General features: G+C 44.1%; 1 protein-coding gene across 4 annotated transcripts in view; it reads left to right on the top strand.

Moving 5' to 3' along the window:
* Positions 1 to 26,818, top strand: part of LARS2 (leucyl-tRNA synthetase 2, mitochondrial) — a 242,167-nt gene that overhangs the window by 53,779 nt on the left and 161,570 nt on the right. The window contains exon 1 of one of the 4 annotated variants that reach the window (XM_082638129.1): positions 23,099 to 23,209. The exons of the other annotated variants lie outside the window; for them this stretch is intronic. The gene's annotated coding sequence lies outside the window, so the exon portion shown is untranslated. Of the gene's footprint in view, positions 1 to 23,098; positions 23,210 to 26,818 lie in introns of those variants that run through there. 4 annotated transcript variants of the gene reach the window in all.

The raw sequence follows: 26,818 nt of genomic DNA, 5'->3' as shown, positions 1-26,818 counted from the left end.
ATTCAACATAAAAATGTATAAATGGGATATCTTACGGTCTTTTTTCTCTTATGAAGTCTTCAAAATCTGGTGTGTGTTTTACACTTACAGCAATATCTCAGTTTGGACCAGCCCATCAAGTGTTCAATAGTCACGTGTGGTTCATGGCTGCTGCCCTGGACAGTGTGGGTCTGGAGACTTGAATTTGAGTCCCTGCTCGGTTTCCTTCTAGCTCTGTGGCCCTGAGAAAATTATGTGTTCTGAGCCGCTATGTAGCCGTCTGTGTAATGCCATTGATAGTCCATCTCATGGCAGTCGTTCAGGTAGCGCCCTATGTGTTGCTGGGTATCTAGGGTCCAAATCAGTGCTGCGGGGCTGGCTTGTACAGTGGTGTGCCAGAGCTGGACCGTACATGCTCACAAGAGCCAATGGTTAAATATTCAGGAATTTTGTAAACTGATGGTAAACTATTGGTCTCTTGAAATCAGCCATGGTGGGAGAATGTTTACACCATGGAAATGAGCAAATGCTTACAAATCCGTCCCTGCCACTCCAGAGAGCTGGTTGTTAAACATTTACTTGCACACCATGGACTTGGGTATATTTATATGTGATTGCAGGGGTGAGTGTGGTCTGGGGGCTGCTTCCTTGGCTGTTTTTCCTCGCTGAGGCCTCATCATCTCCCTTTAGGTGCTCCTGTCTTGTGGCAGCCCCTTCCAGATTACTCTTTCCCACTACGAGAGGCAGCACTGAGGAGTGGTTAAGCCAGCAGAATCTGGAGCAGACCCTGGATCCTCCATTTACTCATTTTGTAACTGTGGCAGGTTAACTTCTCTGTGCCTTAGTTTCCCTCATCCGTAAAAATAATAGCAGCTGAGAAATAGGGTTAATTACCATCCCCGTAAAGTGATAGAACAGTGCCTGGCATACAGTATGTGCTCATGAATGTTGCCTGTTCTGTGTTGATGATTCGCAGCTGATGTCTCCAGCTCCTGGCCTGCAGGCTCTAACTGTTGGTCATTGTGGAACAGTCGTGAAGGGGCAGTGTTTATGGCAGGGGCATCCAGAGGACAAGCTGGTGTGATGGTGGGGTAGGACCACCATCAGTCAAGTTGGACCTACCTGGGGTTGTCTTGCCTTCCATTTTCCTTTCATCTTCTCTTTCTCATCCTGTCATAAGAATTGACCACCTACTGTGTGTGAATTCTGTGGGGAGGGGATGGGCACACAAAACTGAGAAAGCTGATCCCTGCCCTCAAGGAGCTTACAAAAGCTCTTTGGAGTCTTCACTAATTTTTGAGAGTATAAAGGGGTTCTGAGATGGAAAAGTTTGAGAACTGCTGGACTGCAGGTATAACGAAAAGACTACCAAATGTGGGGGCCAGAGGGGTTGGCAGGTTTGAGCTCTAGCACATATTACTGTGTTTCTAATCCCTTGACATCTTCTGGCCTCAGTTTCTTCCTCTGTAAAATGGGAGTGATAATGTGGATCGATACCCCAGCCACCTCCAGGGTGCTGTGAAAGTGCATTTAAAGACTCTAAAGGCCTGGGGGTGGGGAGGGGTTGCTGTAGGCACAAGCTGGGCCCTTGGGGACTATGTTCTAAAGCTGACATTTTACTATCTGGGGGATCTGACTGACCCCCCTGAAGTGAAGAGAAGCCCAGAGAGTACCCAACAGGCTATCCCAAGCCCTGTCATCTGGCTTTCTGGAATACCAGGGACTCTCTGGGGTAATTCCCACATCAATGCATGAAAAACAAAACTGACACATTTAGGTGACTCTGGAAACATTGCTGGAAAATGCACGCAGGGAGTTCCCTGGTGGCCTAGTGGTTAGGATTCTGGGCTTTCACTGCCTTGGCCCAGGTTTAATCCCTGTTGGGGATCTGAGATCCAGCGAGCCAAGTGGCATGGCAAAAAAAAAAAAAAAAAAAAAAAAAGGCAGGGAAGGGATTTGGAGTTTGAGATTTCCAGATTTCTGCCACCCTTCTTTGACTGGAATTGACAGCCTCAGGTGTGTCACCTACAAGGACCAGTCTCAAATGGAGGGCTGTTAAGACTCCAGAATAGCCCAAAGGGGACATTGCCCCACCCTATCCTGCTCCTGACCTTCTTCCATCAACCCTGGCTTCCTCCAGGATCCAGTGCTTTTTTCCTCCCCAAAAGATGCTGTCATGATTGTTCCTACCCATAAGAACCCCTAGGTTGTCTCCCACCAGAACCCCTATCTCCTACCTCATTCCCCCAGAGACCCCAGCCCTAACCTTGGCCAATGACTAGGTGGGATGAGGAGACTCCATAAGAGCTGAAGAGCTTTTCCCAAAGAAGAGCTTCAAAGGTTCCTGGGACGTTTAAATATGTCAATATTAATACAGATGTTTTAAGTAGAAGAAAATGCCAAAATTGCAGCTGGTCAAAATGCTAACAAACACTCCATGTCAAACTCAGCAACCAGCAGGGTAGAGAGGACAGGTTCTCCTTAGCATCGCTCTGGCCAATTAACTCCACTCCCTCTATTCCCCACCCTATGGGGGAGGAAGCCTTCCCAGCACCTCTCCCTTGCCCCTGCCCCTTAAGGAAGACAATTAGCATCTGAGCAGAGGTCTCCAAATGACATCCTGTCAGTTTTCTGTCTAGTTCAGTACCATTTCCAACAGTGACTTTCAAAACAGAAATGATCTTTTTGTCATTTACTTACAATTTTTAATATTTTAAATCTGTTTTACATAGTTGTGTGATTATATTCTAAAAACAATTTAATAGGCTGTTTAACGTTTTAATATAATAAACACATTTTTTTTGTTTTATTAAGCACTTCTTCTTTTTCTTTTTGTCTTTTTTCTTTTCCAAAATGGAAATGATTTTTTAAGCGTACAAAAGTAATGAATGCATCTTTTAAGAAAAAGTTTAGGGGAATTCCCTGGTTGTCCAGTTAGGACTCAGCGCTTTCACTGCTGTGGTCCAGGTTCAATCCCTGGTTGGCGAATTAAGATCCGGCAAGCCGTGCCACGCGGCCAAAAAAAAGAAAAAAGAAAAAGTTTAAAATAGGGAAAAGAGAAAAAAAACACTCATAATCCCCTCCCCCAACTCTAACACAAGCAATACCATCATATTAGTGCTTTTTCCTTGCAGTCTCTGTCCCTATAAATACATTTTATTTGAACGTTTTGATGCTTGTCTTGGCCTGGTTCCCCAGAAAGCAGAGTCTGAGACAAAGGTTTCTGTGCAAATATTTTACTGAGGAACATGATTTCAGGGAGGAGGAATGAGAAATGGGGAGCGAAGCTGGCAAGAATGTTATGGAATTGGCCACAGCTGAGTGCACCTGGGTGCTGGATCCAAGATCATCTGAGGAGTCATAGGAGGACCTTGCATGGGTCAGGGGAGAAAGAGAGAAGCATTTTCCATTGGCTCCCAACCCCTGTCGGTCAAAGGCTTTCCCCGTGGGGTAACTCACCCACATTTCTGAGCTGCCCTTGCATGGGTGCTGAGTGGGTTTCCCCTAAGTCCCAGGCGATGGCATTGACAGAGAAGCCCCAGGGTGAGCGGCATAAGCAGGGGACACATAATGTCAGGTTGCAGCTGTGAGAAGCTGGCTGGAGTTGACCCAGAACTGGTCACCCCAGCGTGGGCGGGACTAAGAGACAGGCAGGGCCAAGCAGATCTGAAGAGGTGCCCAATACAGTCTTGGCGATGCCCACCTAATTTTATCCTTGCTTTCCCCACTGAACTGTATATATTTTCCATATCGATCAATAGTTCTCAAAATTTTTTTTTATTTTTATTTTTTGTGGTATGCGGGCCTCTCTCACTGTTGTGGCCTCTCCCACTGCAGAGCACAGGCACCATGTTAGGTGCATATATATTTATAATTGTTATGTCTTGTCGGACTGAACCTTTTATCAATATGTAAAGTCGTTCTTTGTCTCTTGTAAACGTTTTTGACTTAAAGTCTATTTTGTCTGACAATAATATAGTTACCTCGGGCTTCCCTGGTGGCGCAGTGGTCGAGAGTCCGCCTGCCGATGCAGGGGACACGGGTTTGTGCCCCGGTCTGGGAAGATCCCACATGCCGCGGAGCGGCTGGGCCCGTGAGCCATGGCTGCTGAGCCTGCGCGTCCGGAGCCTGTGCTTCGCAACGGGAGAGGCCACAACAATGAGAGGCCCACATACCGCAAAAAAAAAAAGAAAAAAAGAAAAAAAAATAATAATATAGTTACCTCAATTCTCTTTATTTATTTATTTATTTATTTGCGGTATGCGGGCCTCTCACTGTTGTGGCCTCTCCCGTTGCGGAGCACAGGCTCCGGACGCGCAGGCCCAGCGGCCATGGCTCACGGGCCTAGCTGCTCCGCGGCATGTGGGATCTTCCCGGACCAGGGATCGAACCTGTGTCCCCTGCACTGGCAGGCATTTGGGTTGCTTCCATGTCTTGGCTATTATAAATAGTGCTGCTATGAACATTGGGGTGCATTATCTTTTGGAATTAGAGTTTTTGTCTTTTCTGGATATTTGTTCAGGAATAGGATTGTTGGATCATATGGTAACTTTATTTTTAGTTTTTTAAGGAACCTCCATACTGTTCTCCATAGTGGCTGCACCAATTTACATTCCCACCAACAGTGTAGAAGGATTCCTTTTTTCCTACATCCTCTCCAGCATTTATTATTTGTAGACTTTTTGATGATGGCCATTCTGACTGGTGTGAGGTGATACTTCACTGTAGTTTTGATTTGCATTTCTCTAATGATTAGTGATGTTGAGCATCTTTTCATGTGCCTTTTGGCCTTCTGTATGTCTTCTATGGAGAAATATCTGTTTAGGTCTTCTGCCCATTTTTTGATTGGGCTGTTTGGTTTTTTTGATATTGAACTATATGAGCTGTTTGTATATTTTGGAAATCAGTCCCTTGTCAGTCACATCATTTGCAAATATTTTCTCCCATTCCGTAGGTTGTCTTCGTTCTCATAATTTTTAACGGCTGCTTCCCAAGTAGAGGGAAAAGTGTAAATTTTATATATAATCGATTTCTATATATTGTGTTATTTGCAAAACAGTGACAAGTCAGCCCACTGAGGTGACCTAAGAAGGGTCATTTTATACCTTTGTGGCATAGAGGGAGGTGTCATTCCTCAGCCCAAGTGAGTGGAGGGAAGGCATTGATCTCCTTACTAAATACTTCTGTTTCTGTTTCAAATTCAGAACTATTTGGAATACATTGATGATGGGAGGTCAGGAGAAAAAAACCCTGCTGACTTCAGTGTTCTCAATAAAACTCTATCCCATTTCTTCCTTCCCAGCAGTAATACTCTTAGGACTGCTAGAGAACTCTGGATAAAGATGGGTTTAGGACTCCATTTGTCTCTTGGCACTCATCCATTTGGCAAATATTTATTGAGCACTTGCCATATGTCAGGTATGGCACCAGGCACTGGGGACCCAGAGACCACGGACCATCTCTGTCCTCAGGGCATCAGGTGATACAGGCTTGTAAACAATCAACTGTTATGACAATGCTATGATAATAAGCACAAGACACAGCAGAGCAAGAATAGGTCTGACATTTCATTCGTTCACTGACTGTATTTGTTATTTATTGCTGGGCAATAAACTGCCCCAATACTTAGCTACCTAAAACAATAATAACTATTATCACACAGTTTTGGTGGATCAGGAATTTCGGAACAGTTTAGCTGAGTGGTTTTGGCTCAAGGTCTGTCATGATGTTGAAGTCAAGATGCCAGCCAGGGCTGCAGTCATCTTAAGGCTTGACCAGGACTCAGGGATCTGCATCCAATATGGTTCCCTCACATGGCTCTTAGCAAGAGGTTTTAGTTTCTTGCCATGTAAACCTGGACTGCTTGAGTGTCTGTGATGTGGCTGCCCCAGAGCAAGTGATCCTACAAAAAGAGGTTGAAGCCACGATGTCTTTCATGAGCTAGCCTCAGAAATCACACACCATCACTTCCACCATATTATATTGGTCCCACAGGACAACGCTATTCAGTACAGGAGGGGACTACCTAAAGAGTCAGCATTAGGAAGTGGAGATCATTGGGGGCCACCTTGGGGGCTAGCTACCACGTTGGTTTATTGATTCATTCGATTGCCAGTTATTAAGCACCTGCCAGGGGTCTGGCACTATGCTCAGGACTGGGGATACCAACATGGTTGGCAATAATTGAGTTCAGGGACCAATTCTTTGTTTAATTGTATATCTCCAGTGCCTGGAACACAAAGTCTCGGTAAAGGCTTATTTAGTTGTCAAAAGGAAGCAAAATGAAGTGGTTAGGAGCTGGACTTATGGAGTCAGTATGCCTAGGTTCAAATCTGGCCTCCTCCTCCCCACACTGATGGTTTTCCAACAAATCTTGTTGGTTTATGTTGCTTACAACCAAGAATGCTAATGATATGCTCATTAGTTTTCCCACTAATCTCCTTTTATAGTTCAGACTCCACACAGGATCCCACATTACATTTAATTGTCATGTCTCCTTTAATCTGGGACAGTTTCTCAGTCTTGCCTTGTCTTTTATGACCTTGCCACTTCTGAAGAGTACTGAGTATGCATTTTGTAGAATGTCCCTCAATTTGGGTTTGTCTGAGATTTTCTCATGATTAGATTGAGGTAATGCATTTTGGACAAGAGCACCAGAAGTGATATTATGAATCATATAAGGGATACGTGATATCAACATGTCTTATTACTGGTGCTGTTGACTTTCATCACTTGGTTAAGGTGGTAGGTATCTGCGCAGTTTCTATTTTTTCCTTTGTAATTAATAATTATCTTGAGATACTTTGAAACTGTGCAAATATCTTCTTTTTTCGTTCTTTTACCCATTGATTTGGCATCCATTGATAATGCCTTTGGACAACAATTATTCCATGTTGTTTGCCTATTGCTGATTTCCTATCTCTATCATTCATTGTACATTTATTAATCGGAATTTTACTTTAAAGAAGAATTATCCCTTCTCCTTCTTATTTACTTATTCAAGTATTTATTTATAACAGTATGGACTCATGGATTTTTTTCCCTATGGTTTATAATCCATTACTATGGTTATTTATCGCTCAAATTATCTCAGATTTGGCCATTGGGAACTCTCAAGCTGGCTCCTGTGTGTATAGGAGAAATTATTTTTAGTTTTAATTTTTTATTATAAAAGTAATATATGCCTGGGTGGAGGGTACATGAGACCTCTCTGTACTATTTTGCAATTTCTTGTAAATATATAATTATTTCAAAAAGAAAGTTTAAAAAGTAATGTATGCTCATTATAAAAAATCAGGAAATACAGAAAAGTATAAAAATTATCTCATCTCTTAGACTTAATCACTGTCTGTATTCTGGTATGTTTCTCTCCATTCTTTCATTTTAAATGCTATCATAACACAATTGTGGCACCTCTGAGCACTGACATTCTAGTTTTATAATGGAGAGAATGCCAGCCAGGGAGACAGGGATTACTAAAACAATAATACCACCAGCCCAACATCCATGTGTCTGCCACATGCCCCCAGCCCCCCTGGTGCTAGACCACATCTAATCCCTCCCCTGCCAGCATATGAGGTGGGGTGCTGTGGGCAGTACCCATCAGACAGGGTACTGGAGTGTCTCAATATATTGATTCAGGGAGAAAAGAGTATCAAGTTTAGTTAGTAGAAACAGAAGGAGTTAAAGCTAGTAAATTCCGGAGAACGTACACAGGTCAGGCTGACTTAAGAGAACAAGAGAGAAATTAAGATGATTAGAGGGAGAGAAAAGAGGAGAAAAGCAGAAAATGTTGAATTTTTACATTCTTGCTTCCAGGAAACAGAGGGCAGCCAAGAGCTCAGTGGGTGTTTTACCAAGCAGACTTAAGGTCTTGGTCAAGGATGAACTTCTCGCCTCCACTCTAGGTTGCCCTGACAACCTTCTCCTTCTGGTATTGACATTATGATGAGAAAGAAGGGAAAACAGGCAAATGAAGAAAATAGTCATTAGAGGCAGAACCAGCTGTGGTCTGGCTTGCTTCATCTTGCAGGGAGGTCTGGGGAGGAGTCCGGGAGGGGCAGAGGGCTCTTGGGCTGGTGTTTCAGACAGAGGCATGAGGACTAGAGGGAGAGATGGGGTTTCCTGTACAGGGATGGACTTGAACTCATATGCTAGAGACACCTGAGGCTCCTCTCAGAAATTTTAGTGAAGCCATTCAATTTATTTTTTTTTTTTTTTTTTTTTTTCCCCGTACGCGGGCCTCTCACTGTTGTGGCCTCTCCCGTTGCGGAGCACAGGCTCCGGATGCGCAGGCTCAGCGGCCATGGCTCACGGGCCTAGCCGCTCCGCGGCATATGGGATCCTCCCAGACCGGGGCACGAACCCGTATCCCCTGCATCGGCAGGCGGACTCTCAACCACTGCGCCACCAGGGAGGCCCAAGCCATTCAATTTAAATTAAATCTCACTGGTTGCATATCCTCCTGCTTCCCTGGCTCTTCAAATTAGTCAAGGTTGCTTAGAAGGAAACTCCAGAACCCAGGTTCAGGGAATGGCAGCCACCCACTCTACCAGCAGGGCTCAGAGTCACCACATTAGCCTGGGGCTTAGAGCCCTTTCTCCTCTTCCATCACCCAGAAGGGTTGGAACCGTCAGAGGAGAGAGAAAGAATGGAAGAGGGTATCAATAGTAGTTATTACTCTCTTCCCTTTTCAGGTAGGGAAACTGAGGCTGAGACATTAACTCGCCTACAATCACAAAACTGAGAAGTGTCTGGGATTCAAACCCAGGTCAGATCAAGTCAAGGTTTTGCTGGGTAATTACCTCACTCTGTGTTACAGAGCAGTGGTTCCCAAACTCTATAGTGTGTCAGAATCCCCTGGAGGGCTTGTTAAAACACAGAAGGCTGAGCCCCACCCCAGAGTTTCTGATTTGGTATATCTGGGGCGTGGCTTGGGAATTTGTATTTCTGACAAGTTTCCAGAAGATATTGATGCTGCTGGTCCAGGAACCACACTTTGAGAACTACTGACATAAAGCAAGCCATTTAAGCCTTGGACCTTGAGAATAGTCTTTGTAAAACAAGGAGTACCTTTTTCAGAGGTGCTTTAGCCATGGGGATACAAAGGTTGAGGGAGTTTTACTTTTAGCAAAGTAGCTCCTTGGATCTCTTTACATATTAGGGTTCCATGTGAGAGGTTATTGGAAAGGAGGTTTCTGCTATTAAACATAAAACCAAGAGTTGTAAACTAGTGACCTAAAAGATGTCAAATACTGTTTGTTCCTGTTATCTCTTGCTATGGCTTAAAACAACAACAATTTTAATACATGATTTTGTGGGTCAGGAATCTGGGCAGATCTACCCCTATGGTGCCCACCAGAGTTACTCAGGGCTACTCAGCTGGTGTCCGGGCTGGTCTGGAGGGTCCAAGATGGCTTCACTCACATGGCTGGAGCCTTGTCGGGGTGGTTGGAAGGATGTTGACTGGAACATCTACCATTGGCCTCTCCAGCAGGATGGTCTCAGGGTAATTGGATTTCATGACAGCTCAGGGTCCAGAGCAAGTGTTCCAAGAGACAGAAAGCACCAGTCTTTTAAGGCCCAGGCCTGGAAACCAGCACAGCATCACTTTGCCATCTGCCATTTGTCAGCATAGTCACCAGAGGTCCCTGTCCCCAGATTCAGGGGAGGGCACATACACCCGCCTTCTCAGTGGGCGGAATGTTTTGTGGCTGTCTCTTTGAACTCAGGGCTACTCAGGGCTACTACACACCTGAACCTTATGTCGATGATAAGCTTCTGATCCTCAAGCCAGATGTGGTAAAGGGATGAGACTTGGGGGAGGGGGTGTGAGTATATTTTGCATGTGGGATAAATGTAAATATCTTGAGCAGAGGGTGGGTTGTAATAAGTCCTAGAACACCTCCATCCTGATGGAGGAAGCCCAGTCGGCCCCATGGAGAAGCCCATATAGAGAGAAACCTGGCCCTGCACCTTTCTCTCAACAGCCCAGCTGAGCTTCCAGCCCATAGGCAGCACTAACTTGCCAGCCATGGGAGTGAGCCAGCTGGGAAGGTTTGGTCCTTCAGCTCTAGTCAAGCTTAGCTGATGGTGCATAGAGTGACATGACACTAAATAGGGCTGTGTGATGATTCATGTTGTGTGTCAGTGCCCAGATGCCCGGATGTTTGGTCAAACATTATTCTGAATGTTTCTCTGAAGGTGTTTCTCAGATGAGATTAACGTTTAAATCAGTGGACTTTGAATACATTAGATTGCCCTCCATAATGGGGTGGGCCTCATCCAATCAGTAGAAGGTCTGAATAGAGCAAAGACTGACCTCCCCTGAGCAAGAAAGAATTCTTTTTAAGATTTATTATTTATTATTTATTTATTTAATTTTTGGCTGTGTCGGGTCTTAGTTGCAGCACTCAGGATCTTCGCTGAGGCATGCAGGATCTTTTGTTGCAGCACGAGGGCTCTTCACTGTGGTGTGAGGGTTTCTCTCTAGTTGTGGCATGAGGGTTTTTTCTCTTCTCTAGTTGTGGCGCACAGGCTCCAGGGTGCGTGGGCTCTGTAGTTTGCGGCACGTGGGCTCTAGTTGAGGCGTGCGAGCTCAGTAGTTGTGGCACGTAGGCTTAGTTGCCCCACGGCATGTGGGATCTTAGTTCCCTGACCAGAGATTGAACCCGCATCCCCTGCCTTGTAAGGTGGATTCTTTACCACTGGGCCACCAGGGAAGTCCACGAGAAGGAATTCTGCAGCAGATCTTGAGGTCTTTGACTCTAACTGCAACTCTGCCATCTATGGAATACTAGTTTTTGATGAATGTTAATAAGTCCTCAGCTATTAAAAAATGTTTCTATGGTCAATTATGTTTGGGAAAACTATTTATCAAACAATGCTTAAAAGGTCTCTGTGTTGCAGAACTTCTAATTTGGCCGTGGATCAGTTTCCGTATAGCACATCTGGAGCCTTGGAAAGGGCTGATCTGGGGTTATTGCGAGCTTCCTGACAGTGAATCTTTATTCTGTTTTGTAAGTGGGTCACCCTGGTCGGCTTCCACTCTTTTAGAGGGTCTCATTTATAGGAGAAAAGGAGTCTCCTTCTTGGGTAAAGGGAAAGCGATGCATCGCTTTGTTCTCTTCCATCAGAGCAGAACTGTGGGTCCACGAGTGAAGACTTTCCAGCCTGAGAGCTGCTGCTCCATCAGAGCCCTCTCCCAGCACCTGAGACTTCCCCTTTCTGCAAGGGAGTTTGGACCACTCTATCAGATATTCTAGAGCAGAACCAATGAATTATTTATGTGCTTTCTGCTGGCAAAGATGCTAATGAGATGCTACTGCATACATTAGTGTAATACCTGGAGATTCTTTTTGCTCAGGACCACTGTCTCTGCCCCCTATTGGCTGTGGTGGTGGGTAGGGTATGGGGTGGCAAAGAAGCCAAGGAACTGAAGACTTGCCAGCCAGCAATTCATGACTAGGGAGGACAGATCTTCCTTGTCCCATGTTGGAGACTTGAAGAATGAACATCCAGAAGCTGTTTTCCACTCACACAAGCAGGACAGACCTCAAATCACCTCCTCCAGGATGCCTTTCCTGACTTATCCCTACCCACTGTGCCCTCTCCTTCCTCTCCAGGCTGAGAAATGTGTCCCTCCTCTGTGTGCCGCAGTCCCTGTGCTGACCAGCATCATAGATGATGGCAGGGCTCCATTGTCTGTGTCCACCATTACACCCTGAGCTCCTGAGAGCGTGTGTTCAGTGCCTTTCTTCTCTTCCTCTCCAGGACCGAAGGTGGCGCTCAGTACATACAGGATGTTCAGATGTTGTTTGATGAGTTGAATTGAATTGTTCATATGTGATTAGTTCAATTCAGAAGGAAATGTGGATATTTTGATAGGGATTGGTCTTTGCCTTTGGATTTGCTGAGCAAATTTAATATGTGAACAAGACTCAGGTGGAGAGATGTTAAGCACTCAAAAAAAAATCTTTTCCAAGTACTTTGGCAGCTTCCATTTGATGAACATTTGGTTGATTTCAAATGATTTAGATGTATTTATTCAAGTAAGTTCAATAGGACCAATCTCTATTTGGCAAAATTCTGTTAACTATTACTGTCTTTTACTGTATGGCCTTAGAAGTAATTCATTTTCATTTTATCTCCCTTCCTTCCTTCCTTCTTTCCTTCCTTCCTTCCCACTCATTCAGATGACAGTTTGCTCCCCAAATTAAGAGAATAAGTATTAGGAAATAAATCTGTGGTCATGTATCTTGTCTGGTTTCTGCATTGCTTTCATGTTTCAATTGACACTGTCACACCAAAGCTATTGGTTAGCTCTTTACTGCTTACAGTGCAGTGCATGGGCTGGCAGTATCGGCATCTCCTGGGAGCCTGCTAGAAATGCAGAACCTCAGGCACACCCCAGACTTTCTGATCCTTGGGTGATTCATATGCATGTACATGTTTGAGAACAGAGGTTTAACTAACCTGGACAATATCCCTGTTTCATACCTTGGAGATGATGTGGGGACTGAACCAAAAGAAGAGGATTGAATATATACCTCTTTGCAATTTATCAGCACTAAGTGGCCTACACCTTTATGGGATCTACACACTGGAAAGGTTTCCCTACCTGTCCCACGCACACCTCCTGTAAGAAGCAGCACCGCCGCCTCTAAGGGACTGCCATTAACCACTTTATATGCGTTCGCTCTCTCAATCCTTACAACAAATCTATGAGGTAGGCACCACCTCTGTCTCTTTACAGATGAAGAGCCTAAAGACTAGAGAGATGAAACAGCTTGCTTGCCGCCACCCAGCTTGGCACAGTACCTGGCCTGTAACAAGGTTCTGTAATTGAAGGCTTTCAGCATCCTCCTCCTCTTTTTGGGGACAGGGTGGTCCAGATTTAAATGGCTGCAGAATTGTTCAGTTGACTCATAAACTGCAATGAGGCGTCATCTTCTGTTTTCAACCCTTTGCAGACTCTAGAATGTTATTTGCTACCCTGGGCCATGAGCCAGGGATAGTATCTTATTGCCTGCCCCATCCCAAGGCTCCTCCTTCTCTCCTTCCTCCAATTTCTCCTCTTTCTCTTTCTTGTCTTCCTCTTCTTCCTATTCCCTCTCCTCTTCCTTTCCTTTTTTTTTTTTTAGATTTTTTCAATTGAAGTATAGTTGATTTACAATGTATTAATTTCTGCTGTACAGCAAAGTGATTCAGTTATACATATATATACATTTTTTTATATTCTTTTTCATTATGGTTTATCTCAGGATATTGAATATAGTTCCCTGTGCTATACAGTAGGACCTTGTTGTTTATCCATTTTATATGTAATAGTTTGCATTTGCTAACCCCAAACTCCCAATCGATCCCGCCCCCACCCCTCTCCCCCTTGGCAGCCACAAGTCTGTTCTCTATGTCTGTGAGTCTGTTTCTGTTTCATAGATAGATGTTTCCCTTTTTTCTCTTCTGTCTCCTCCCATGGTCAAGCACTTGAACTCAGTGCAGCTCCTCTTTCTTCCATCCCCCTCCTTCCCTCCTTTTGCTCTGGGCTCCAGGTAGAGAATTCAGATGATCATGATGGTGACAATGATGATGATGATGATTTTATCGTTGTTATTGTTTGGCCATGCAGGATTTTTGGTCCCTTTTCCCCCTTTATTCTTTTCATCTTCTACCCTGGTGGGAAGGAGGTCATTCAGCATAAGAACATGAACTGCTATGAAAAGCAACCAACATTAGGAAGAGAAAGCCTGGTTTGTCTTAAAGACTTGGAAACTCTGTGGGTGAGGAGGAGGGACATGATTGGTAATAAGGACCGCAGGGAGTGAGAAGGGAGAGAAAAGAGAAGAGACTAGAAAGAAGGACCTCCAGGGTGCTCCGCAGACACAATCTGGTTGTTCTGCAAGGGGATTAGGAGGAAAAGCACAGACTATTTGGAGCCATCCTCTCTACTTGGGGTGCGTTCGTCACCAGCCACTGGGAAGCCACTGTCAGGTTAAGGGTATGCCAGTAAGTCCTTCCAGCCACTGCAGGACAGTAAGGGGCAGTTACATCATTGTTACTGCTAATACCAGCCCACCACTTCCTATGCTCCCTCTGCATGCCTGGCACTTGTTAAATTCTTTCTATATACGATTCTTACATCTCACAGATTGGGCAGAGTAGGAAACTGAGGCCTGTGCTTTCTCTATCTGCTGTACAGTTTGGACTGTAACACAGTAAACTAGATCATTGGAACTGACACACAACTTGCTGTCCTCTGTGTACAAAACTATGCTGCTGATAAGGATCAGAGGAGTGTGATCATTGACTTAATTAATTTATTGTCTACTTGGGAAGAGAAGACATATACACATAAATTCAAGGGCTAATTACCTCTACAAGAATACAAGAGATGCCAGAGATGGTCTGACTAAACACCAAATTAATGGCAGGGATTAGGACCTATAAGATCTTACTAACATTTATTTATTAAAATTGCAGATATCACCAAAAGATGGACAAGATACATTTTATACATTTGCAGATAAATATAAGTAATCCATAACCCACTCTTAAACTAAAAATAACAAATTCTGAATATCTTCAGGTCAAATGTAACTCAGTACTGTTTTATACATTCAGTATTTCTTCAAATAGGATTATCTTTTTCTAGAAGTAATCACAAAGCCTGAGGAGATTTGCAGCAGTGGAAAGGATTTTTTTCTCCCCTGTAATGAACAGATCAAAAGCTTAATCCCAAGGTCTGTCTTTGTGTCCAAGGATAATTGTGGTGTGAGTCACTCCAGTTGGGTTTTTTCCTACAAACTCAAGAACAGCAAGGCATGGCAGCAGGGTGGGGGAGACATAAAATTTTAAAAGTCAACAAAAGAGGTCACTTTCAGCAAACTTTGTATCCTGGAAGGGATGCCAAAAACGGGTACTTTTTTATATCAGGCACCTAGGAAAATATGTACTGATTTTGCTCCAGGCCACTCAAGGCCAAGACTGCTCTTCGGAAAGGCATCTACTCCCATTTTCTTGGTTCCTGATCTCTTGGACACTGGCTTTGCAAAGATCATTATGAGTCTTTTCACCCACCAGTGCTAGGCTTAACTTTCAGGTCAGCAAGAACTATTAAAGAAAAAATTATCCATGACACTAGTTAAAATAGTGAGGCAGACTTTATTCAGGGAGACTCTTCCTATAGGTGTAGGGACTACTGCAATAGGGTTTTGCAGTAGGGGAGAAAGATTAGGCTTAGCTCTGAATATAACAAGGAAAAGTGGGAATTTATAGCCAAGGAGCAGAGTGAGGGTCAGTGGATGGAAAATTACCAATAGGAAACATCAAGGGTAAGGGGAGAGTCTGGCTAAGCCAACCTAACAGGATTCTTGCTGAAGGCAGGCCAGGGTGATCAGGCATCACTTGGGGGTTGGTGGAGGAAGAGGAACCCCGGGCAGGGGGAGTCTGGCTAAACTGATTTAGCAGGATTCTTGCTATGATTGGGCCATGCAAAGATAGACACAGAAGTGCAAAAGTTGAGGCCTAGTTGGGAAGAGGATTCTGAGACAGCTGGCTTCAGGTAGGGCTTGATCTGGCAGATCCTTCTGTAGCACCAGGACCCAATTCCTCTCTTAGCCTCCTGCCTTCATTCTTAGCAGGCTCATCCATCTCGTTCTGGGGTGGCTGCTGCAATTACTGAGATTTTTCTTTCCACACAGCAGCAAAAAGAATCTGGGTTCTAGTGTTCCCAGCAGAAGTCCTATGCTTTCCTCTGGTTAGGTCAGCAAGCCTAGGTCAGAGAGCCTATGCTTTCCTCCAGCTTAGATAATGTGCCTGCCTCAACCATCTCTGTGGTTAGGGGATGGAATAACTGGATTGGATTAAGCCAGACCTCAGACCTGGGGTATGAGGGGTGGGGTCAAGTTCACAAGACTAAATGGCTCAGAGTTGGGGTGAGGGGTGGTTTTTTAAAGGGAAGTCCAGAAGCATTGATCAGAAAAGGGGGAGGAGTAGGTAAGGGGAAAAATCATAGATGATAAGCCTATCTACACCTTCAGTGGCTTGATTATCACAGCTGGGGCTTTTTTATTGAAAAACAGTCCATACAGTAGCAAGAATCTTGGGGTTGGCCTCCATAATGGAAGACTGCAAGTTGTTCCCAGAAGATCTGAATCAATGTCTGAAATGTGACAGCTCAGATAAGAATTTACATGGCTGCCTCAGGATTTATTTTTTTGAAAGGTCGCAAAAGCACAGAAATAAATGTCAAGTTGGAATTATTTATTACTCTTGCACCTCGAGGTCATTTCTAGTGAGTTTGCTTTACTTAGTGAGGTAAGCAGGGAAAAAGCTTGTTTTTACACTAAGGGAAGAAATAAATGAAGAAATGGAGACTCCTATTCCTGGAAATTCCTGACACGCAGGCTTTTGTATTAAAGAGAGTGCAGAGCAAGGTGCAAGAGGTAAGGAAAATGAACAAAGGGTAGAGAAGTAAAGTTTCAGTGATTCAAATAAAACTCAAAGCTGTTAAGGGAGTCCGCAAAGAACTTAGGAAATTGGTCATTACAATTTTTAAAATAGTACTTGAATGAATCCAGAATGTCTAAACCTTGGTAGGGTCCAACAGAGTAGGTGGGGCAAGGCGAGGTGGGAAGGGGGTGAGGAGGTGGCGTGGGAGGGAACAGAAAGAGACCAACTGATAGGGTGGTTGGGAAGAGAAGAAGCAGTGAGAGAGGGAGGAGTGGGGGGGGAGAAGAGGAAGAAGCAGGGAGAGGAGGAGGAGGACGAAGAAGGATAAGGAGAAGAAGAAGAAAAAGAGAAACTTGGAGGATCGGACACCATAATATGAAAGGCACACAGATGGGAGGAAAGGCAGGGGCACCCAGGCAGAGAGAACTAGAGAAACAATTTGAAGATGAGAGTCTCCCTGAGGTCAGAGAAGCGTGTTTTCTTCATCCTTGTCCACCCATTTCCTGATGCAGGGCCTGGCTCTTATAGTGAAAACCAAGGCAGTGGAAGCACGCAGAGAAGGATGCCGGGAAGCTGCAGGGGGAGACACAGGGATGGGAGATGTGCAGTAGTTCAAGCTAAAGATCGAATGCCAGCTCTTGAAGCAGTAAACATGAGCAAATACGTTGGAAAGAAAGTAAAATTTTCAAGTCTCCACGCTATAGAAGCCTCTTACAATATGGGGGAAAAAGGTAGTATACTTTCTGAAACAAGATTGAGCCTAGAGTTTAAAAAAATAAGTCTTTTTAATCACAAAAGTAATACATGTGTGTTGTTAAAAACTTCAGTGTTTTAATACAGAGAGTAAAATATGAAAGTCCACCTCTGGGAGCTGGGCATCCTACCCCCTCTCACTTTTTCAGGCTTCCCTCTTTCAGTTATTCCTTCCATGTCCGGCACTGATTCCTCCTTTGACTTTACCATCTCCACCCTCTTACAAACATGTTCATGCATTCCCTGTTCCTTTTTAAAAATGCACCAAGAAGGGCTCAGCCTTCACTTCTGTGGCATGTCTGCCCCATCTACAAATCGTGAATTAAATCAGGAGGGACATTCTACAAAATACCTCACTGGAACTCTTCAGAAGTGTCAAGGTCATAATAAAGCAAATAAAGATGGAGGAGCTGTCCCAGATTGGAGGAGACAAAGAAGAATTGTATCTCAATGCAGGGTATACCCTGGACTGGATCCTAGACCGGGTATTAGAAGGAAACTCTCCTGATATGATAAAGAGTGCATTAGTTATCTGTTGCTGAGAAAAATTATCCCAAAGCATAGCAGCTTAAAACTACAAACATGTTCTATCTCATGCAGCTTATGAGAGTGACTTAGCTGGGGTTCCTCCTCAGGGTCTCTCCTGCTGTTTCAGTGAAGTTGTTGCCTGGGGCTGCAGTCTTAGAAGAGCTGACTGGACTGGAGGAACTGTTTCCAAGCCCACTGACCTGGCTGCTGGCAGATGACCTCAGTTCCTCACCATGTAGCTCTCTCTTTTTATTTTGGCCGTGCCACTCCACACAGCATGCTGGATCTTAGTTCCCCGACCAGGGATCGAACCCATGCTCCCCTACAGTGGAAGCATGGAGTCTTAACCACTGGACCACCACAGAAGTCCCTAGCTCTCTTTATAGCCTTGCTCATGACATACTCCCTCATACCCCATCACCTGAGTGAGTGATGCAACAAACACACACACCAAGATGGGAGCTGCAGTGTCTTTTACAACCTAATGTGGAAAGTTTAGGTACATAGAGTTATTTCTGCTGTATTCTATTGGTCATACTAACCCAGCCCAGTATAACATGAGAGGGGGGATACACAAGGGTGTGAAGACCAGGAGGTGGGGTTATCAGTGGTATGGTGGTATCTTGGAGGTGGGATACCACAAAGAGTATTTACCAAAAACTTAAAGCAAGCATCATACATTAAAGTAGAACATTAGAAGCAACCCCAATCCAAGTGAGGGACCAATGGAGTAAGACAAGGATGTCCACTATCATGGCTATTCGCAGTGCTTACTCAAGTGTGAAAGAAGGCTCTCCTTCTCTTTAAGGATTATTTGTGGTATCTGGCATGTTTGACCCTGACCTGTTCTTCAAGTTGAGTCCTGGCCAAAGGAGACAAATAATGTTTGGGTGAGACTCTGGAGAGCTAGGCTCCTTTGATGAGAGGGTGCCATGTAAAGAACCTTTCTGAAGAATTAGAATGTTAATAACATACAATGCCCTGTAAAGATGAAATCAAACAAATGGTGATGGGCATCACTCTATTTAATAAAAAGTCTTCTTTTTTTTTTTTTTTCCAGTATGCGGGCCTCTCACTGTTGTGGCCTCTCCCGTTGCAGAGCACAGGTTCTGGACGCGCAGGCTCAGCGGCCATGGCTCACAGGCCCGGCCGCTCCGCGGCATGTGGGATCTTCCCGGACCGGGGCATGAACCCATGTCCCCTGCATCAGCAGGCGGACTCTCAACCACTGCACCACCAGGGAAGCCCAATAAAAAGTCTTCTTAATCTTTTTCTGTATACAAAGTCATAGAAGATGAATAGTATACAAATTACCACACACTCGGTGGCTTAAAACAATACACACTTATTTTCTTATAGTTCTGGATGTCAGAAATCCAAAATCAGTTTTACTGGGCCAAAATCAAGGTGTCAACAGAAGTCCACTCCCTTCTGGGAGGTTCTAGGAAAGGATCTGTTTTCTTTCCTTTTTTTAAATTGTGGTAAAATAATTTTATTTTTTTAATAAAAGTCCACCAGGACTTCCCTGGTGGCACAGTGGATAAGAATCTGCCTGCCAATGCAGGGGACACGGGTTCGATCCCTGGTCCGGGAAGATCCCACATGCTGTGGAGCAGCTAAGCCCGTGCGCCACAACAACTGAGCCTGTGCTCTAGAGCCCACGAGCCACATCTACTGAGCCCGTGTGCCACAACTACTGAAGCCCGCATGCTTAGAGCCCACGCTCCACAACAAGAGAAGCCACCGCAAGGAGAAGCCCGTGCACCGCAACGAAGAGTAGCTCCCACTCGCCACAACTAGAGAAAGCCTGTGCGCAGCAATGAAAACCCAACACAGCCAAAAATAAATAAATAAATAGGGCTTCCCTGGTGGCGCAGTGGTTGAGAGTCCGCCTGACGATGCAGGGGACACGGGTTCGTGCCCCGGTCCGGGAAGATCCCACATGCCGCGGAGCGGCTGGGCCTGTGAGCCATGGCTGCTGGGCCTGCGCGTCCAGAGCCTGTGCTCCGCAACGGGAGAGGCCACAGCAGTGAGAGGCCTGTGTACCACAAACAAACAAACAAACAAATAAATAAAATTTTTAAATTACCATCTCAACCATTTTTAAGTGTACAGCTCAGTGGCATTACATATATCCACACAGCTGTGCATTCACCATCATTCATCTCTGGACCTTTTCATCTTCCCAGACTGAAACTTTGTACATGTTAAACAATGACTTCCCATTCCCCCTCCTCCTAGCCCCTGAGCAACCACAATTCTACTTTCTGTCTCTATGACTTTGGCTACTCTAGGTACCTCATACAAGAGGAATCATATAATACTTGTCCTTTTGTGACTGTTTCACTTAGCATGTCTTCAAGGTTTGTCCATGTTGTAGCATGTGTCAGAATTTCCTTCCTTTTAAGGCTGAATAATATTCCACTGTGTTTATGTACCATGTTTTGTTTATCCATTCATCCCTTGATGGACACTTGCGTTGCTTCCACCTTTTGATTATTGTGAACAATGCCTCTATGACGTGGGTGTGCAAGTATCTTTTTAAGATTCCATTTTAAATTCTTTTGGGTATCTACCCAGAAACGGAATTGCTGGATCATATGGGGAAATCTATATTCTTGTCTTTTTCATCTTCTAGAGCTGCATTCCTTGCTTTCCTTTGCTCATGGTCCTTCTTTCATCTTCTAAACCATCAGGGCAGCATCTTGTTCAGTGGTCACGTTGCCTCTTCTTCTGTCTCAAATTTCCCTCTGCCTCTGTCATTGCATTTAGGACCTACCAGGATAACCCAGGATAATCTCATCTCAAGATTTTTAATTTAATCACGTTGCAAAGTATCTTTTGCCATATAAAATAATATTCACAGGTTCCAGGGATTAGGACCTAGATATCTTTGGGGGCCATTATTCAGCCTACCACACAAGCTAATAGAAAAAGCAAAAGTTACATAGAAAACTATCATGAAGAGAAAGCCCCATAGAACCCCACTGTCCCTAGAGATCATCACAGGAAATAAATAGTATGAAACATATTTTTCTAGATTTCTTTCCATGCATATACTAACACATGTATTTCGTTTATTTCCTTTCCTTTTTAAAAAATCAAAAATGGGTAACATTTTACACAGCCCAGCAACTTGTCTCTTTCATTTAATAATGTATCTCTGTAGCAAGCTCTTTAAGAGTGAAAGAAATTTACTTTCATGCTATGTCTTCTTTGATGTAAAAATAGCAACTTTCCAGTAAAGCAAGTGAACTTTTAGAAAAATTCTATTTGAAATAATCTCCTAGAAATGTCAATGTGAACTTTAATTCATAAGAGGAAGAAGATATTTTGAATCAAAATAAGGGTAGAGGCTACTTAGAATTTAGTGTTTTGGGTAAATTAGAGAAAGGGCACCCTAGTTGTATGTGCATACAGCATGAAGTCCTTGAAGATTGAATTACTTTGTGTGGTATGTTGATATGAGAGTCAGTGCTTCCATGGTGTCAATTTAAATTAAGCATCTGCTTTCAGGGGTGGAGAGATCAGGAGACCTAGATGGGAATCCTGACTCTGCCATCAACTAGCTGTGTGACCTCAGGCAAGCTGTAGCCAGTCTCTGGGCCTCAGTGTCCTCATCTTCGAAATGAGAGAATTGGCCTGGAAGTTGTCTCAACTAATGATCTTTCATTCTGCACTTTGGGAAGGGCACTATTTTAGCAGGTTAGAGACCCAGTTTTGAATACCAAATCTTTTACAGTCAGCCCTCTGTATCCGCGGGTTCTACATCAGTGGATTCAACTAACCACAGATGGGAGATATTCCCCCCAAATTCCAGAAAGTTCCAAAAAGCAAAACTTGAATTTCCTGTACACTAGCAACTATTTACATAGCATTTACATTGTAATAGGTATTATAATCTAGAGATGGTTTAAAGTGTACAAGAGGATATGCATAGGTTGTATGCAAATATTATACCATTTTAAGAAGGGACTTGAACATCCTTGGATTTTGATATCCTCGAGGGGTCCTGGACCCAGGACCAGGACCTGGGATCCTGGTATCCCCCTGGGATACCTTGGGATGACTGTACTAATTTGCTGTGATCTTGAGCTAGACAGCTCCATTGGCCCTCAGTTTATTTATCTGTAAAATGAGCCGGCTGGACTAGCGTATTCTCAAGATCCTTTCTAACTCTCACATTCTAAGACAGTGAGTCTCAAACTTCAGTGTGCCTAAGAATTCCCTAGAGGTATGTTCAAATGCAGAGTCCAGTTCAGCAGGACTGGGGTGGGGCCTGAGATTCTATATTTCTAGCAAATTCCCAAGTGAGGCTGATGCTGGTCTGAAGTGTACACTGAATAACAAAGTATTTGGATTTCAAATTGTCAGGAAACTTTGTTAAAGACTTGGAAATTGGTGAGAGATTAGTGTGTGGGTGGAGTACTGGTCTGGGGATTATCTGGTGCTGTGGGGTATGCACATTTGCTTGTCTTCTATTGTCCAGCTCTGTAAAAGCTAAGATACAGACTATAGATGTAGAATACAGAATAATGGGATGGATTTTGTTTGATAGAGGTACAAGTGATTTCAGCCCTGTAGAAAAATATAGCTCTCAAACATTACTTTTTCTAGTCCTACATGATATCAACCAGTTTTGCACAAGTAGCAAATTTCTTTCAGTATTCCTGATTGCCCATATATATGTGTTCATCTAAATCTCCTTTAAACAGGTTTTACGTTTTTGAAAATTATACTTTAACACCACTGTTCCTTTGCAATTCATTCATTGATTCATTCATTTATTTATTTATAGCAAGAAATACTTGCCAGGGATGGGGAGGTTACAGGGTGGAATACATAAACTCTTCTAGGAAAGTGGGTGGTCAGGCATCATGCTTTCCTGACTCCCAGCCCAAGTATCAGGTGAGGAAAGCACACTTTACCTCCAACTTTGGTCAGGTAATTCCCCTCCCAGAGCCAGATCACGGATATGGTGGAAGATGGCTTAACCATCATGTGGTCCATTAAGGATCAAGAGGTTGAGAGAGGAGGAGGAGGCTGTAACTACGATGTACTTCGAACCGTGGCCTCGGGATTCCTCCAATGGTCTTTACACTACGTGCCGCCTAGGGACACTAAACTGATGGCTTTCACACGCCTGCTACAATTGTTAAGAATTTGATCCTTGGGTGTCCAGAGTTTTCCAGCCGCCAGACGCAGGGCGGAGGTCTGGGCCCAAGGGCGGGGCTTGGGGCCAGGGGGCGGTACCAGGGGCCGAAGAGCCGAACCCGCGACAGCCGCCCAGCGGCCCCGGCCTCAAGGAATGCTGGGAGTCGAGACCAGGCCGCGCTCTTACTCCTTCGGCTCCGCCCCTGCCTGTCTGTGTCTGCAGTGGCCACCATCAATAAAGTTGTTGTTCTGCCAACATGGCGGCGCCCGTGGTGACTGGCGGGACCGTGTTCGCCTGAGGTGGGAACCGAGGCGTAAGGAGCCGCAGGCCAGAGCCTGTGAGCAGGTAAACCCCTGACCCGGGCTCACAGGGGGCAAGATACGAGGCCTGATCTCCCCTCTACCCGGACTGGTAGATTTTGACTTGCCGGGAGCCTGAAGGGAAAGTGCGGGCTGGGTTTGGTGGTCTCGGAGCTGTGCAGTTTCCCAACTGGAAAAGTTTCTGAGATTCAGATCTTCAGACTCTTTGAGCCACCGACTCTGTTGATAGCTCTGGACCCTTTCCCAGAAAAACGTATATGTACGCATAGTTTTGTACTCAATTCCCTCTCTCCACCACCCCGGTTGGTCCCTGGATCTTTGCTCCCGGGGCTGAGGCTTTAGACTCGAAGGACATCCATTGGCCCACATCCTCTCTGTGACCCACAGATCATTGTCACAGCATGTTAGGGCTCTAAGGTCCTCGGAGATCATCTGGATTTACCCCTTTATCTTAAGGAGAAGCTGATTTTCCAGGCAGGAAGTAATTTCCCTGAGGTCACATAGAGAATTAGTTGGGTTTTTTGTTGTTGTTGTTTTTGCACATAACTTAGCTCCTTTAAGATTAATTTCCCGGTACATTCTCGCACACTTTCTTTTGGGCGCACACCAATGCCCTCGTGTGCGTCTCTGTGTTCTGTTTCTTTGCCCGTTTTTTCCTACTCTGCTAGGTTTCTCTGTCCGTATATGATTGTCATTTTGGGTCCAGTTCTCAGGCCCCTCCCTCTATGGTCACAGGCCGCTACCCCCACCATTCTCAAGAAACTTAACCTTAAGCCCTAAGTGAGGTTGAGATTAGGGCTGACTCTTAAAGAGGAGTGGAGTAATGGGGATTGATGCTTTGGAAGGATGTGGAAGAAGAGACAAGATTCCAAACATCTAGGCAAGGAACTGGATGTGGCAGAGCTAAGGAAGAAAAGGGCCAAGTTGATCATAGCACAAAATATGAATCACACCTTTCACATTCATGGTAGGGGCATGGTCCTCTAATAAAATGGCTGCTCCTTCTCAGGAAGAGGCAGTGTCCATCAGGGCTTTGGTGGTGGAGTGTCCCAGAGCAGGGCCTGGGATGTAAAGAAAGGGAACTGGACTGAGCTCCAGGGCTGCAGTAAATCAGAGCCCTGAGTGCACTTATGGCTGAGTTCCCCTAACATAAAGGATGTGGACTTTTCTTAAAGGGTCTTGACACATATATTACCAGATTGCTCCTCAGGGCGTTGGAATCAGTTTGCATTTCACCAGCAGTGTATAAAAGTGCACATTTCTTTTTACAACAGGTTTTTACCAATCTGATAAGCAAAGTATTTACTTGTTGTTTTAATTTGCATTTTTTTGATTAGTTTTTTTTTTTTTTTTTTTTTTTTTTTTTTTTTGTGGTATGTGGGCCTCTCACTGTTGTGGCCTCTCCCGTTGCGGAGCACAGGCTCCGGCCGCACAGGCTCAGCGGCCATGGCTCACGGGCCCAGCCACTCCGCGGCATGTGGGATCTTCCCGGACCGGGGCACAAACCCACGTCCCCTGCATTGGCAGGCGGACTCTCAACCACTGCGCCACCAGGGAAGCCCCTGATTAGTTTTAAAGTCATTCTTTTTCAGGTATTTGTTAGCCAATTTGTATTTCCTCTTTTCTCCTTCCCCAGTTTTTAAAATTAGGTTGTTACTGTTTCTCTTCTCATATGTGAACTCTTTATAGAGAACGGTAATCTTTTGTTGTAGTTTTGGCACTTTTCTCTCAGCTTGTTTGCTTTCTAATTTTGTTCATGGTGGTTTTGATATGCAGGTATTTTACATTTTTAGAGAGTTTTATTAACATTTTCCTTTATGAAATCTTCCATTGCTTTTATGCTTAGGACAGAACATCCTGCACCTTTTACAGAATTAGTACATACTCATCTATGTTTTTTCTTGTTTTATGGTATTTAAAAAATTTTTTTAATCTATGTGGGATTTACTCTGCTTTTTGGTTTGAGGTGGGGCTCTAATTTGAATCGGCCCCCCATTCATTGAATGGTCTTTCACTTTCTAATCTATTTGTGCTTTTTGCTTTATGAACTTTAGGTTCTTTAAAATACCCAGATCCATTTCAGAAGTCTCTAGTCTATACCATTGGTTTATGTACAGGAAAGGTTATTAGTGAGCCAGGTATTATGTAAACATTTTTAGAAAGCTTATTGTTATGAAGACAGGGAATGTTGTTATACGTTTTTTATAATTTGGTGCATAGTATAAGTAAATTATAGAGACAGGATTAGAATTTTAAGTGAAATTAAAATTGCTTCCTTCATATTGCTCCATATTGGTGAGCTGTCTGCACTCTTTGGTATTTCTTTTTTCACAATGGCTAACCAGAATCAAAACAAATTTTGAGAGGATCAAGAATTAATGCCAGCTTAGAAATAGAGACACAAATGTAGAGAACAAACGTATGGACACCAAGGGGGGAAAGCTGGGGGTGGGGGGAGGTGATGAACTGGGAGATTGGGATTGACATATATACACTAATATGTATAAAATAGATAACTAATAAGAACTTGCAGTATAAAAAATAATAATAAAATAAAATTCAAATCAAATCAAAACAAAACAAAAAAGAATTAATGCCAGCTCAGAGTGCCAGTTTCTTCCTTCATTTCTGTCTGGTTTTGAAAGGTCTGTTTTTGTCTGTTTCTGCACTATAGCTAATGCTGTTATACAGAAAGGCAGAAAGTTTAGGCTATTTAGTCATAAATCTTAAATATTTGATGAACTGTCACCTTAGGCTTTAGCACAGTGATAAAACATGAAACTTCTTCTATGAGGTCATTTCTGGAATTCACCTTTGGAGGAAACCAATGAAACATTAAAGTTGAATTTTGATTCGCAGCTAGATGTCTTAGTGGGCCCCAACCTGTGGGTTGTATTCCAGAAAACCATAACACTCATCACTGTTACACATGTTATATATTTATTTGTTTGTTTCTTATCTGCTTTTCTCTACTAGTATATAAGTGCCATGATAGAAGGGACTTTGTTTTTGTTCACTGCTCTATCCCCTTTGCCTAGTATAGTGTGTGGACCTAGTGACACTCAATAAATATTTGGTAGGTGAATGAAGAACTAAATGAATAAGCAGTCTTCTAAATAATGGTTATTTCCTGGCTCAGCCTACTGAGTATACTTAACTTGTATTATGTATGAAGAATGCTAATCTTAGCTCAGAGTCTCCAATCTTCCTGGGAGACCTGTGTTCAGATCTCTTCTGATACTTGAGCCTAAGGCCAAGCCCAGATGTGCTTAAAGCTCTTCTGAAGCCTGGACGATGGGAAGTAAAGCCTCCTGTACAGACCCTAGGCTGGCCTAAAGGCGAGGGCCGGAGGCGGCTCTGCTGCTTCCCACGCAAGCAAGTTGTGAGGTTGCAGCAGGAGCTGGCCCAGGTGGTGGTCTCCTTTTGTTCCTGTGGGACTTTTGTATCTTGCTGTTTGGGAGCATCGAACACCTTTAATATTTTCCAGTTAAGAAGTTTGTGTTTATCTCAATTGCACTTCTGAAGTATTCTTTTCAGGGAAAGAAGTCATCAGAATAAGAGGAAAGCACGTGGATGGGCAGGGAGCGCTGGCTGTGCTGAATGGAAGGATGAGCTCGGGGAGGTTCCAGGCGGC

The sequence above is a fragment of the Mesoplodon mirus genome, assembly GCF_964341445.2.
Source record: "Mesoplodon mirus genome assembly, chromosome: 12".
NCBI lineage: Eukaryota > Metazoa > Chordata > Mammalia > Artiodactyla > Ziphiidae > Mesoplodon > Mesoplodon mirus.
This window is presented reverse-complemented; position numbering and strand designations above follow the sequence as displayed.